Source organism: Ammospiza caudacuta, chromosome 4 (assembly GCF_027887145.1).
Source record: "Ammospiza caudacuta isolate bAmmCau1 chromosome 4, bAmmCau1.pri, whole genome shotgun sequence".
Taxonomy (NCBI): domain Eukaryota; kingdom Metazoa; phylum Chordata; class Aves; order Passeriformes; family Passerellidae; genus Ammospiza; species Ammospiza caudacuta.
The window spans coordinates 26,091,427-26,106,435 of record NC_080596.1 but is presented as its reverse complement, the minus strand read 5'-3'; the positions used below and the strand labels follow the sequence as shown (position 1 = coordinate 26,106,435).

At 46.0% G+C, this 15,009-nt stretch overlaps 1 protein-coding gene across 2 annotated transcripts in view; it reads left to right on the top strand.

Moving 5' to 3' along the window:
- Positions 1-15,009, top strand: part of SLC4A4 (solute carrier family 4 member 4) — a 125,987-nt gene that overhangs the window by 13,403 nt on the left and 97,575 nt on the right. The gene's annotated exons all lie outside the window — the stretch shown is intronic.

The window sequence follows — 15,009 nt, the reverse complement described above, 5'->3', positions numbered from 1 at the left end:
CGGGCTTGAAATGGAGATACAGCTATAAAATGGTCAAGGTTGCAGTGGATCCCCACAACCACTCAAAGCAAGGTTTCTGCCTCCCTGCCCTTGAACTTTGAGTCACTGTAGCATCACGTTTCTCCTGAGTTTGCTCAGGATTGTGCGCAGTTTGTGGCAGGAATGATTTTTATTGCTGTTGGACAGTGTCAAAGACAATGACTGCACCCATAATTGGGTGATAAAACAGTGCGTAGCATAAGTAAAAAGCTGCAGAGCTCTTGCTTTTCAATGGCTTAATTACATTAACTGAAGAAATAAAATGTCTTTGAATTACATACACAATTATGAGTCTTTCACATAAGGAACATATTTGAACTTGCCATAGGGACTGGCAAGTGCAGTAAGGCTGCATGGAGATTTATGAGAAATTTGAAAATCAGAGAAAGCTCCATCTCAGTTCTTGGCGTTCAGTTTGATTTGGAACAGTGGATTTCTGTCCAAATTCAGTAGGCATGTAGAGCCATGCTGTTGGAGTATGGCTGAGCCTTCTGAGCACAGCAGAGGAGGTTGCACACAGCCCTCAATTTTTATCTGAATTTTCTCACCAGAAAAACCAGAAGAGTTGATTCCATGTCACCAATATCAGAATTCTTTGAATCTGCAGCGCAAATGAACTTTGAGCTTCTGCATTCCAGAAATGTGTGTTATTAGGAAAGTTCATTCTGCTGCCAAAGTAAAACAGAGACTGAGGGGTGGATTTAAAATAGCTTTATTATTTATATATATAAATACGTATGGAGAGAGACAATATGGCTGATCTATATATTTTCTACTCCTAAGGAAATTCTTTTAGTGGGGGAAGAGAATTTTCCAAGTGTTTCAAATTCTAGCTGTATTATATAACTGCCTTTATAGGGGAACAGGATCATATTCCTGTTTTGCTAGCATATAATAAATACTTGCTAAATACTCTGTATTAATTCTGTCTTGAAAGAAGCCTTAATTTTCCTTTCATAAGTATTGATCCATACTTCTGGTATCCCAAAGTGAGTTAAGAACTTGGTGGTGGGAATTGTTCCATGACTTCTTTTAAGACTGAGGATTACTCAAATTGCTTCATTCTATTATTAATGGTGACTATAAAAGCTCTTTCATATTATTCAAAATATAGTTAGTAATATAATATTATTAATAATAAAATTACATATAATCTATAAATAATACAGAGCTATGGTACCTCTGTTTTTGACCTTTACGAGGTGACTGCTGCTCATCTGTGAAGTTGCTGATATTTGATGTGATTGTTCCCTGGGGGAGATTGAATTTTACTTTCTTTTGAAAGTTATTACAATGAGCTGGTATTATGCAAGAAGTCCTGGTGGTTTGCATGTCCAACTAATTTTTGGCTTTTTTAACATAGGAGTTTTTCCTGTGGTGTGTTCTGTCTTTTTCTGCCACTTTTTCTGAGCGAAACATGCGAACACTTGGATTTTGATGACTGTGCAGATGTGTAATCTGATGGCAAAAATGACAACTGAAGTCTTGCGTGCCAACTACTCATCTTTACTAAAATTTTTCAGTTTTCTCTATTTTGTGCAGTAGATGCAGAAAGAGAACTTGTTTTTCAATGGTGTGTGCAACTTGAATATTATGGTGTTTTCCTCCTAAGTTTTTTAAAAAAGTTTTTACTTCATTTTAATCACATCTTGAAGGTTTACTGAGCTCATTTAAACTCTTAACCTTGAACAGAAGGTTGCAAAAGTTAATTGCTTTTATTGTACCTGTAGTGGCTGTATAACACTTCAGACACATTGTCAGCCCTTCAATGTAAGCGTAAAGGTCTTTTCATCAAGGCTGCTAAATATGAGGTTAATAAGAATGAAGCTGGGAAATAGTTGCTCACTAGCTCAATGAAAAGTGGCATTTGAGCACATCAAACCTGTCTATTGCACTGGGATTGAAGTGTATTTCTTACACACAGGAATTGGAGGTGCACATTTTGCTGAGATCTCAGAGTTAGCAATTGCGGTCATCTTGAAGCAGATGTTACCTAAATTCTTGTTAAATTTGTCTAGTCTGAGCTCAGTTCCCTGGCTGACACTTGGTGCATTCAGCAGATACACAGCACGGCTCAAGACCAGCAGCCCTCCTCAACAGAGCTGCCTGTGTGTTCTTCTGGGCAGGAACAACCATCCCCAGGGGAAAATAGATGGGGCTTTGTTCTCTTGTGTCCCCAGCAAAGCTCCGTTCCAGAGCCTTGATGGCACAGCGAGCCAGCCTGTGGTGCCATGGGAGTGTTCCACATTCATTGTTTGACATCTCATGATCTCTTAGGTGAGCAGGGATGGGGTTTGAGCAGTACCATCCCAGTAGATGTGTCAGTGCGGGGTTTCATGGGAGCAGTAGTGCTGGTGATGGAGTGTCAGTGCAGTAACACCTCTATCGGTGCAGTGAGAATGTTTGGAAATGTGGAGCTGTTGCCTTAGTCCCACAAAAATCTTCAGTGCAAGTGACTTCTGGCCTTGAGGCAATTCAACTCATTGGCCTTTGAGGCCATGCTGAAGTGCTGTGCTGGGGTGAGTCCTGCATGAGTAGTTCCACTGGCATGAATGGAAGAAATGTGTGCTGAGATAGGACAGTGTATGGGGAGAATTCATCAAGTGGGGCCAGAGGGATGCAGGGACAAAGTCTGGATTGCAGCCATGAGCTACTTGCAGGGTGGGGTTGGAAATCAGTGAAAGACCAGTGCAAAGTCTTGAGTGCATCTTTGATAGGCACTTGGAGGGTTATGTTAGAGAGAAGCTGTAGAATAGAGTATTGATTTAGGGTAGTGTTGGAATGAAATTAGAGTTGTCATTTGTCCACCTGCCTAGCTTATCTTTTCAGTTCCAGTTCACCAGTTGGATGACATCAGTGAACTTTTGCAAAAGATGCCTTGAATGGATATTGAAATGCTCTCCATTTCAGAGTGCTTTTGTATCTCTGTCGTGTTATTGGCATATCACTGGAATGGGCATAGAAAGGAGATTATTGCTGCCCAAGAGCAAGAACTGCTCCTACCAGAACGTGATAGATGCAATGATTCTCTGTAACTATGTGAGTGCTTCTTACTTGGGATAAAGGAGTATGTTTCTCCCTTTTAATCACTGGTGAATGATCAATTTTTATACTGAAGCTGGGCTTTAGAAGCAAAGGCAGGCTGTCTCCCATGATGTACAACTCCCGTGTCATACAAGCTTGGAGAAGGCCTTCTGTGCCCATTGGGCTTTCCCGTGCCTGGGGAAGAGCTTTTGCACTGTGCCTGACGAGGCAGGCGTGAGGTTCCAGTCATGGGACTCTGCCGGGTTCTGGCTTGTACGAGGCACCTTGCTGACCTTTGGGTCTCTGGGCTCTGTGTTGCCACCTCGGCAGGGCTCTGAGGTTGAGCCTGAGAGCCTGCTAGCATGGAAGGAATGTGAGCAAGCCTGGGCTCGAGCCTGGGCTTAGGCTCATGCTTTGTCGGCAAGGCAAGCCCAGGCGCCCTTGCTCAGCTGCTGTGGGCACAGAGCTCCAGACAGGATGCTCTCAGTGCTCAGTCTCATGGCTTGCTCCTGTTTGCAGTAGAACTTGAAGGAGTAGGCATGTAGCTGCCATCCTTGGGCTGTAATTTAACCTGGGATGGACACTCTGGACCTGTGAACAACAGTGCAATGGCAGGAATTGCTGCAGAAGGAATACCTCTGTATTTCCCAAGTTTTGCTTGGATCACAGCTTTCTTCCCTTTGCCAGGAATACAGTGTATAAATTTTGTTGAAAGGGAATATGCTGCAAAACAGCCCTGTGATAAAAGCCCAACTGTGTGTTCCAGTGTAAGAATCCTCTCCAGAGACTGAGTAAAGGGAGATGGTGTCTCCAGCTTTTAAAATAATTACTCGAATTAAAGATCAAGCTAAAGGAGCCGAGTTCACTGAACATTAGCTATGCAACTTAATTTGTTAAAAAGCATTGAAAAAACAATGTAAGCTCAATGTCTCTCCCAGCAAGTAACCTGGATGTTCCCTGAATCTTCACAAATGTGGGAGTGTAGAGATTGCTGTGAACTCTAAAAGCTTCTGTAATAACTTTTCTATGAATGGGGCAATGCTTCTTGAACGAACCTGTTTCTGCCTTTTTAATTCTAAGTGGTGAGTAGGACACCTTTGCATTACGTATTCCTGGTCTAGTAATGCCTTGGGTTGCCAACAGCTCTGTTTTCCTGGAAAGGCTTGACTTGTGATTCAGTCAAGGTACCTGTGGGTTTTTGTGGAGCAGTCTGTTCAGTTCTGGATGTGGCCCTTAACTTGTAATTCTCAGAAATATCTATGAAGTCTTGATCTGTAGTATCAGCCCAACTTTTCTGGCTCTGTTCCCAGACCAGTCATTCGGCTTAGCAATAAAAAAATGCGAGATAATGGATGCAGATAACTGGGATTTAATATTACTGTTGCCCATTTCCCGTTTACCTTTAAACAGCCATTTTGCAATTAGGTGCTGGGCATAAAGCCCTTCTTTGTTAACAGGTGTCTCCAAGAAATGCGTGACTGATGACCGTGTCTGGGTTCAGCCGTGGTCACCCTGACAGCTTAAAAAGGAGTGGAAAAACTGCTTGTGCTTTTATGAATATCTATTACCAAAGCAAACTATTTCAGGCCTGTTACAGAAAGAGACTTTTTCTGAAAGAATGACTTCCTGCAGTGCGTTAGGTGCATGTGGAAAAGAGGATGAAAGCAGATGGTGGGTGATCAACATGAGCTGTGAGGGACTCCAGCATGTCCTCATGCACAGCCACTGATGCTTTGAGGTGTACCTGCTGCAGCGTGGGCCTGGCCAGATCCTTTGAGACGTACCTTCTCCAGCCTGGAGTTATCCTTTGGGGTGTTCCCACAGGTCACAGCCCATTGGCCCAAGCTCCCACTGGAGCTGCAGCCTCCCCAGGACAGCAGCAGAGTAGCCCTGAGCTGTGCCCCGTCAGCCCAGGCACGCTGTCGTCACTGCTGTTATCAGAGCATTCCCAGGCCCAGCAGAGCAGCCTGATAAGCACCACGGGAGCACCGAAAGCAAAAGCTGCCCCTGACAACCTCTAGGCACCCCATGCAGCCAGACAAGTGTGCCCATGGCAAGGCAGGAGCCTCCTGATCAGTATCCATACAGCTATGACAGCTGTGAATTCCACCTAGCACATTCCAGTCAAATCTGCCGTTATTTTGAACCCTTTGTGCCCTGTACTGGACACCAAAAAGGAGTGTCCTGATTTAACCCCAGCTGTACCACTGCTTGCTTGCTTCTACAACAGGTACAATAACACTGGTCAACTGCCATTTGTGAATTGTGTGTTTCCAGCACAAATCCAAACCATAGCCCCCTACTAGATATTGAGAAGAAAATGAGCTGTACCCCAGGCAGAGCAGCACAGAACGTTACATTCGCTGTGGTTCTTGAGGATGCCTTTGAGTTTATAGTTCCTAAAACAGAAGTAGCAACACTTGCTTTATACAGAGTTCTGGAGGAAGAGGAGAGAGAATATGGGACCTATAAAATATTTTTTATAGCACCACTCATGTCAAAACACTATTGCTTGAAACCCTAATGGGTAAAGGGCTGAATTGTACAGGCACATGGGAAATCTGAAGAGAACATTTGAGGAATGCCTGGGAAGTTCATGTTTATGGACTAATGATCTGGAGTCAGAAGGAGCCAGCTGCCATGCAGGGAGAGCAGCTCACTGCAGTGACAAACTTGTGTAAGTGGCAGCAGAGGAGGCTGAGCAGCCTTCCTTTGGTAAAGGAAGATGCAAGTGTTCTTAATTTTTGAGGTTTTATCTGTCCAGAGAAGGATTTTTTTCATAATCCATCCTTAGGACAGATGAAGTTTTCCAGACCCTGAAAGAAAGACTGATGCTGAAGTCTCATTTTCTCTTCCCTTGCAAAAGTCTGCTTGATTTTTTGTCCAAACTCGGTAGCCTTTATACTGATGGTTAGGTTACTTTGGAAACCACAGGACGTCCTGCAGCAGCGCTGCTTATCAGCATTGCTGTGCTCCTACCAGTTCTGTCCCACAAGTTTTTATTCCAGACAACATTGATGGGTCACAAGGAAGGGGTTCAGAAGAAGTAGCTGTGAGTACTTTCTGGCAAGAGATGACTTTTCAGCTCTTGGGTTGTTGTTTTCTTCACAGTCTTGTTTTAGGCTGAAATGAATAAGTCTATTTTGAGCTGCCCTTAAATGGATGTCATGTAGAGGACAGTCTTGTTAAAACTTGGGAGTTGCCTGCTCAGCAGTTGGGTTCTGTGCTCTTGGCTGTGGTTGGAAGATACAGTAAACCCAGCTTTAGGGCACTGAGAACCAAATTAAGAACCTGACTGTCCCATGGAGCAAAATGCCGGCCAGAAGCAAACACATTTTGCTGGTGAGGTGGGTTGAACATTGCTAAATGGATTGCCTTATGCAGAATCATGCATTGTCTGCTCATAGCAGCGTGTTTTTATGCTGCATCATGTTCGTGCTGCTGGAGCCGGTGTCCTGCTGGAGGAGCCCGTGTCGCTGCGCTACTGACTAACGCCATGAGAACGCGATCATGTGCCCTGCGTGCTCTGGGCCAGGCTCTTATTAATCGCTAATTTGTCTGCAGGGCTGGGTGTAGGGATCACAGGCTGGCTGTTCCTCGCTGCCGTCACGCGCCCCAGCTCAGGTGCCGGGTGGGTCAGCACGACGCCCTGCTCTCACGGGCTGCGTGCACCCAGGGCCAAGGGCCACCCCAAGGTGATGCTGTGCTCCATGCTCCGGTGACCTGTTCCCTTAGAAGTGTACAAAATTCCCCTTTGCTGTCTCTGCAGGCAGTCTCAAGTGTGTGGCTGTGTGGATGAACTCTTTGTGGGCTAGTGGCCATGGCAGTGAGGTTCCCCTAGACTTTGTCATATCCCAGTGGATGCTGGCGCTCTGGAACAGCTGTTTCCTACCAACCTGCCCCTCTGGTACCACTTGAAATTTGGAGGAGGGGAAGTTTTCCTGCATGTAGCTAAAATATGTAATGTCACTGGTTAGTGATAGCCCGGCGCCACACATATTGTTGATCCAACAGCAGATGCTCTCCTGGGAGCAGGAGCGCCATCTCTGGCCATGTGGAAGGGAATTGTCACTTGAAGTTGTGTTTCTGCTTGTGATCCTTGTGGGTATCTTGTGAAGGATCTGTATACTCCTGGCTGTGTGGCTTGTGCTGGTGTAATCAGTGTTTTCTTGAGCATTTGGCACTCTTGAGAGACAGAATGACAACCTGGGTCTGTGCTGCTCTGGGCTGTGACTGACGCTCTTCTGACTGGACCTTAAATTGGTGGAAGTGGTGAAATTCTTTTTTTCAGTTCAGCCTCAAGTTATAAAATAACTTGGTTTTGCAGTTCACTTCCCTCTCTCCTTTTCTGTCAGGAAACATTTCTTTATCTTCAGTAAGCTTCCATTGGCTTGTGTTTTTTGGGGTGGTTTTGTGGGTTTTTTTGTGTTTTGGTTTGGTTTTTTTTCCTTTGGGTTTAGGTTGGTTTTGTGTGGGTTTTTTTTTTTTTTGGTTGTTTTTTTGGTTTTTGTTTTTTTTTTTTTTTTTTCTTCCCAGTGCAGCCAGTGAAGGCAAGAAGGGCATTTAGTTTGAAATCTGGCTGTTTGTGTTTCTGGCTCTCAGGTCTGCATTAGTTTTGAGTGACTATTATTGAATTAGGATTTGATGCATACACCAGGACCAATGCCAGTGACCTTCCTCAGCAGAGATTTTGTCTCATCACCCCTGGGAATAGTCACTATGAAATCTTCTGGAAGAGCAGTTGGCTCTCAAGTGAGGATGAGGTCCAAAGCCCACCGTTTTTTTCCTTGTCTAATATTTTTGGAGTCCTGTCTTCTGCCTGAATCTTGTGTGTGTGCTGACATTTGGTTTGGATGGCTTTGCCCTTCTGTTTAAATTTTACAGCTGTGTTCTCTGTCCACACTCCTTTGGAGGTGAACTCAAGTGGTATCACATCCCTTCTTACTTTGGAACAACTGCTCCAAGGTGGAAGAATTGCAGTTTTAATAGAGACCATCATCTAGTAACCAGGTAAAGTTTGCATAATTTGGGATGAGTGCACTTTGAGGAGTTCCTGCTTGTGTAACACCATGCGAGTGGTTAAGCAGATTCCCAAAATGATCCATGTTAAAAATATCCTTGATGCTGGATTATGTTTTTGAAACCAGCATATTGTGAATCCACATATCGCTTCAGAATGCCAAGAACTGGATCAGAAACGCTGTGCCTGCACTCTGGGAAGTGCTGAGAGTGCATTAGCTCCCTTGGCTGCTTCAGATGTGTCCAAAATGTTTTATACAACCAGGCTTTCTGCCTCTGCCAGCCAGAGCTCAAGTCTGGATTGTGCTGGATCAGGTTTTGCCTGTCCTCCTTGCAGCAGGAAGCCAGCACATGCTCTGTGCCCATGTTACCATCAGTGGTCCAGAGATTTGTGATGCTTTTAGAGGGGCTTCAGCATCTTGGAAGTGGTTTGTGGGACAATATGCAACTCCAGGAGTTGTGCACTTGACAGTCTGAAGCCTGAGGGAAGGGAAAAGCTTCAGACTGTAATTCCAGAGATTAAGCTATGGGCTGGTCTCACACCTTTTGTGTGGTGTGATTGCTATGGAGAACTTTTCCCCCCCAGAGCAGTCACAGGAGAGGACAAGTGCAGGAGCTAGGTGCTTGCTGGGAAGCCAGGATTGAGTGTGCTGGGTTGATTTCCCTGGAGAAAAGCAGCTCTGGGTGAGTGGTGCCAGTGTGTGCTGCCCCACCCCTCATTGTACACACTGCCTGTTCCTTTGCTCAGTGGGAAATGGACTTAAACCCAGCACCACCCAGTCCAGATAACTCTTTGCTTTTAGTCACAGGACCAGGCTGCCCACTCTAACATCCTCATTTATAGCTGGGAATTTGCCTCAGGATCAGGCTTCCCATGCCTTGCTTTTGGAGGTTCCAGGTGAGCAATATGCAGCAGATGCTGGAAGTTTCCTGCAGTTGCTGTTTCTTTGTCCAGGTTTCTCTATAGGTGTATCCAGACCTCCTATACTTTGGAAGCTGTGTGCTGAGCTGATGTAAAATACACACTTGAAACATTGCTCTGCTTCTTAGCCCATGGTACTTGCTCCTGTGTGTGACACAGGACACTTAGTCACAGATTCCTCAAAAAGAGCTCTTACAGGAGCCTGGAACAAGGAGCAGCTACTGTACAAACCAGCCCTAGTTTCAGATAGATGCACAGTCAAGTAAGAAGTTGCCTCTCAGGCATAAAACTGCAACAAAAATATTGCAGGACATGACATTGTCACGGTAATAAATAGCCAAAAATAGTTCAGATGCCACAGGCTGGCTTGAAATAATATTTTTTAGGAAAAATCCACTACTGCTTTTAGGTTTAAAACCTGATGTCTCTCTGCCTCTAGAGAAATCTTTTTTTGGTGATTTCTATTTCCAGAAAACAAAGCTACAAAAATGTATGGTTTATGTTATCCTCAAGCAGATACATTCATAATATTTGCAGTCCAGAATCACTTCTTCCTGTGGATTCATCTCATTTGATTCCATCTCCCAAAGCTCCTGCCAAAGAGCAAGCTCGAATTCCTTACAGGCTGTCTCTGTACCTTTTCCTGGCTGTAGCTCCATGAAACACAGCAGATGGATGTGTCAGGAGCCAGGTGCTTGATAGCAGAGGCTCACCCTGTCCTGGAGAGGGGCTTGCACTGAGATCCTGCAGTTCTCAAATGAAGCTGGAGTGCAAGGCAGCCTTGTTCTTGCAGAAGTCAGCTGAAGAGGCAGCTGACTTCACCAGTTTAAATAGTCATGTCATTTTATGGTAAGTCATGTAATCACAATGAAACAAAGGCTTCAACTGTTACACCTGCCCTGCATTCAGTGACAGTTCCTCTTGTACTCCTCTATGTTTTGATAGTGTTACTTTATTACTTATGCAGAAGAAAGCTGCAACTTCATTCACTCCTAATTGCTTTTCCTAGTAGTTACTTAATTTTTGGAACATAGCCAGCTTCAGGAGTTCTTCCGAAATTGTCAGAGATCAAAATTGAAATCCAGGTGATGGAACTTATTTTGCCATCATGAATTAAAATGGTTCTTATCTTGGTTTCAGGAAGGTGCTCTCACAGACTTCACCTGTGAGTTGAGATAAAACATTTAGAGTTCCTGACGTTCCAGTCTGTAAGAGTTTTTGAAAACAAGGTTTGGTCAAGAACTGAGACTCCTATTTAAATCCTGTCACGGGACTTAATTTCAATCCCTGAGGACACCTCCATAAAGGGAAACATTTCACCTAATGAGATGACTTAATCGGGAATTTATTTGGTTTATGAATATTAGGGTGCAAGTTCTTTGTGTGCAAAGCAGAGGGTTCTGTCCTGCTTTGCTCCGGGTGAGTACAGCCTTTTGCTGAGAAAGCTTGTAAATAAATGCAGCTTTAGAGCTGACAGGGGAAAATGCATCCAGGATAAATTTGGCAACATGTTCCAAAAGTGCATCAACCAGGCTGTGCTGAGTGTAGGCAGAAGCTCTTTTTTTCTATGTGATAAAGCCCATATGCAGGTATGTGAGAAAACCAGAACACATCAGGGCCCTTAAAAGGAATTGGTCACATTAGGTCTGTTTATTCACACATTTGCATATGGGCTGTGAGAGCATCAGCTGGGACCCAGTCTCCTTCCTGGTTTCCTGTTTACTTGGCCACTACAATTGCAGTGTCTGAATGCTTCACAGGTTGCAGAGAGAAGGAATAATGTTATCTCTGTCTCCCCCCAGCCAGCTGACAGAAGCAGCCTGTTTGGCTTGCTGACTCATTCCTGCACTTGGCATCTAACCTGGGTGGCTTGGTGACGGCACTGGGTGTCACTGGCAGGGAAGCCTTTGGTGGCTCTTCTCTCTGCTCAGGTCCAGGTCCTGTCCATGGGAGCCTTCAGGTCTGGCTGATCCATCTGTGGTTGAAGGTTGGATGATGCTTGTTGTCACAAGTTGTGTTGGTTACACCTGAGGGGAGCAGTGTGGGGCTGTGAATGTTTCCTACCAGAGCAGATCTCTCCTTTTGTGTTTGGGGGTATGTGGTGTGGGGGAGCAGTATGTGATAGATCTGGGGGTAAACCTTGTGGGATTTGGGGCCTGCTAAACAGCTCAGCCCACGATGCCCCGTGCACCATCCGCTTGGATTTGTCTTTTCTCCCGCAGCATCTCAATCCATGCCTTCCCACTCTGCTTTGGTTGTGGTAGTTTTCTGAGGAAAACAGTCAGTCTTGACAGGTCACTGGTGCTGTGCTCTGTGAAACAGACAAGGTGGTTGACTCTGCACGCTCAGGAAGATCTTTCTTCCCTTGCCTTTCCCGGGAGAGTGGAGAGCTTCCCCACACCTGCCTGGCTGAGCTGTGGCACAGCGGGTGCTGTGCTGGGCAGGCCCCCTATGGGCTGGCAGCTCCCACCGATCCGCCGGGAGCCCTGCTGCCCGTGCTGTTGCTCTGGGATCTGGAGCTCTCCCTCCTCCCTCAGCCCCTTGATCCCCTCCACGCCCCAGCTCGCTGGGCTGCTCTCTAATGTGACTTTCTCACGGCTCTGTGTTACGCTGCTCCAGTTACGGAACTGGCTCCATTTCTTTTTCCTTGTGCAGTTCAGAGTTTGCTGGGGTTTCTTCCTGATTGCAAAAGCCGTTGGAAATGGGCAGAATCGTAAAAGCTTATCAGTGAGCAGTAACTCTCCCCTCTGGCTCCACAGCTCCGTCAGGCATTGATTCACGGCGGCGAGTTGTGACTCCGCGCAACATCTCGTGTTGCCACATCAGTCTTTTTTATTTACGCCAAACACCACTTTCCCTCTCTCCTGCCCTCAGCCTTCCGAGTCTGGCAGCTGTGGAGCTGAGCAGCCGGGCGGTGGCAGCACTCCATCTCCCGGGGGAGCTGGCGGCCGGCCGCTGCCGGGACTGGCGCGGAGAGCGCTAACTCCGAGGTTACGCGCTGCTTTGCGCTGCCTGGGAGATGCGGTGAGAGTGTTTGGTGCTGCAGCCAGAGACCCGCGCGAAGAATTCATGTTGTGATGAGCAGAACAGATGCTGGCAGATGAGCGCATCCATTAGCAAGTCCAGGATCTCTGCTAGTACTAAATTGGTCTTGCTCTTGCTGAGTAGCTGGGCAGAATATTTCCGTGAGCTGGATCTGCCGGCGCTTTTCAGGCAGAGCAGAGTTGCTGCTGGCCGTGTGTGACTCTTGATCAAATGCTATTGACACATAACATCATTTCTAAAAATGTTTGGCACTGATCTAATCATTGGCCCAGAGAGGCCAGTTACTCAAGCAGTTTGTGTTTTTTCACTGGAGCATATTCTGTCAGACCCTGAAAATAGAAGCCCAATATTTTTAAATTTGTTTTTAGGTTTGTTTCCAAAATGTTGCAGCAGCAGTCACAAGGATGTGGATCTAGACAAGAAATGCCTGGAAACTCCTTTACCTTCCAACAAGGAGTTGGTAAACCAGGCTTAACTGAAGGCACATTTCTTTTCAGAGGCCCTAAAATTTTTTCCATGCTTTCTTCTCTCCAGTCCATGTGTGTCTTCCATGGGATAGTGGTCTTGCTGCAGTGCTTCACGAACAGGAGTCTGCCTGCCACTTCCCCCTGAAGATTCAAGGGAACCTTTACTTGTTGTTCCACATCACTATTTTTTTTTTCTCTTTCTTCATTTGCAACTCCCATTTCACGGTATTTGAAAAATTCCAGGAGACTGAAATAATTTCCCCATGCAAATCAGTAAAGGATGTTTTCTTGCTAGATTTTGGCCCACAGAAATCCTGTGATAATCTGAGAAGGGCAGAAAAGACCAAGTCAAGGGAGGTGGTGCTTGGAGTCTAATCACTAAACTCCTGTGGATTAGAGCCGGGGCACTGTGCCAAGGCGACCCAAGCTCTATTCCTGGCCCTTTAAACCCCCCAGCTTCTTTGGATACATGTTTCAGGGAAAGCATCAGCCGTGCTGAGCAGTTTTCTAGCCCTCTGGAGCTAAAAAAGCATGGCTGTTAAATGTGATAAACCCATTCCAGGCTGGCACAGTGATGTTCTGGGAAAGTGGAGGACATTCCCACTGCTGTAGTGATGCTTGAGAGGATGCTCTGCTGTCATGGGAAGGATGAGGAGACATTGGCCAGGGAGATGGCAACTGGTGAATTCTCAGCCCTGTATCCCTTGCATGCAGTGGAAATTAGTCCCTTCCTTTGCCTTTCTCTGCTCTACCACGTTGCTCCTTCTCAGTTGTTCCATGGCTGGGCTCATGCTGCCTAGGCTGGAGGAGCTGGCCTTGGGACACACAGGGTTTAGGCAGAGCTGTGGGACACACAGGTGTGTTACACACCTGCATGTGTGTGGGTGCCCAGGGAACGGAGCTGAATGCCAGGATAAGTACAGACTTTACAGAGGAATAAACTAGTCCTGTAGTTTGTGTTTGGTCTGGAAATCCAGTACTATCTATTCCAGATGTTTCCAGTTGAGTATCTAGCAAGGAGCTACTGTGCTGCTTTGTAGAAAAAAATAATTTAAAAAATGCAGGGTTGCTCCTGTACAATCATTGCAAACAGGCAAGGGTATCCATGGGATATGTTCCCTTTTGTTGCATTAGAAAAGATGTGTAAATAGCCTTAAATAATTTAATAAAGAGCTGGAGCTTTCAGGGGAGGCTGGTGTGTGCCTGAGTGCTGGCTTGGTGTGCTGTGCTGACAGGGAGCACGTCCCACCCCTTTGCACCCAGCCAGCAGCTGCTTGGGGAATGGCACCTTTCCTAGCTCAGGGAAATTTCTGCTTCAAATCCTCTGGCTCCTGGAGTTCAGTCAGAAACAGCCTGTGTGAAGGAGGAGCTGGCTAAAGCGGTGAAGGAAAACTTGACAGAGGTGGGAGAGTGGCTACTGAGGTACTGCTTTCGTGAAATGGGACTCTGGTTCTTCCTTTTGTGGCTGAGTCTTATTTTTTATTTTCTAGTTAGGTAGCCAGGCATTGGGCATGCAAGGTAGACACCCTAAGGCATTCTGGACTCTTGGATTCATCTGTTCAGCATTTATACCCTCCTGAATTTGAATATTCCATTAAGAAAATCTGCAGGTGTTTGCTGCTACAGCTCTCAGAGGATCTTGAATGGAAGCATATGGATGGGAAGAATTTTTGAAGGCCTTGTCTCACTCTGTACTGAGTTTGTCCCTATTCCCCTGAGGAAATATAAGGAAAAGGTGTTGTTTTATGGCTGATTTTACTATGAAAACAAGTGACCAGCTTGGTCTCAGCTGTATTAGGATGGAAAGCTCCCATGGCAACTGCCCAGTAGTGAGCAGCAAATGTGTACTTAGCCTCTAAGGAGATTATTTAACACAGTTCCAATTTTGTTTATTATTATTTTATTATTTTTGCATTTGCTTGTCAAGAGTGGATTTGCAGATGTACCCTTGGAACGCAGGCAGGGTCTGGTTTTGTGGGTGAGCCACAGCAGCAGGAGTTGTGGGCAGCTCTGCAGAAGCACGGCGATGGCAGAAGCGTGGAATTAGGAGTCTCTGCTGTCCACAGAGGCAGATCAGAGGTGGAGAGAAAAGGGGAGGGGAAGGAGGGCAACCACTAAAACCCTTCCCCAAATGGATGAATGAATGGGTGACACACATAAATGACTGCTGTGATGATCTGACTTACTGTAGCTCGGTCTTGGGATAATCCTCATATGTCAGATTTCTGTAAGGCCAGCATGTGACACAAGCTGGGCTCCCAGCAGACAAGTGTGCTGTGCTGCTGCTATTAGGGGCTGTTCTTGGAACGTGTGGCCCTGGGGAGTGTGCCTGCTCCCTTCCCTCTGCCGCTGGGGCAGCATCAGAGGCAAACTGCCATCCCACCAACTCTTGGCTCTTGCATAGACAGCCCCAAGCCTGCCTGTGTGGCTGTACCTTTTGGAGAAAAGAGGAGGGGGGGCAAAAGCCAGACACAAGAAACAGGAAAGCCCCCA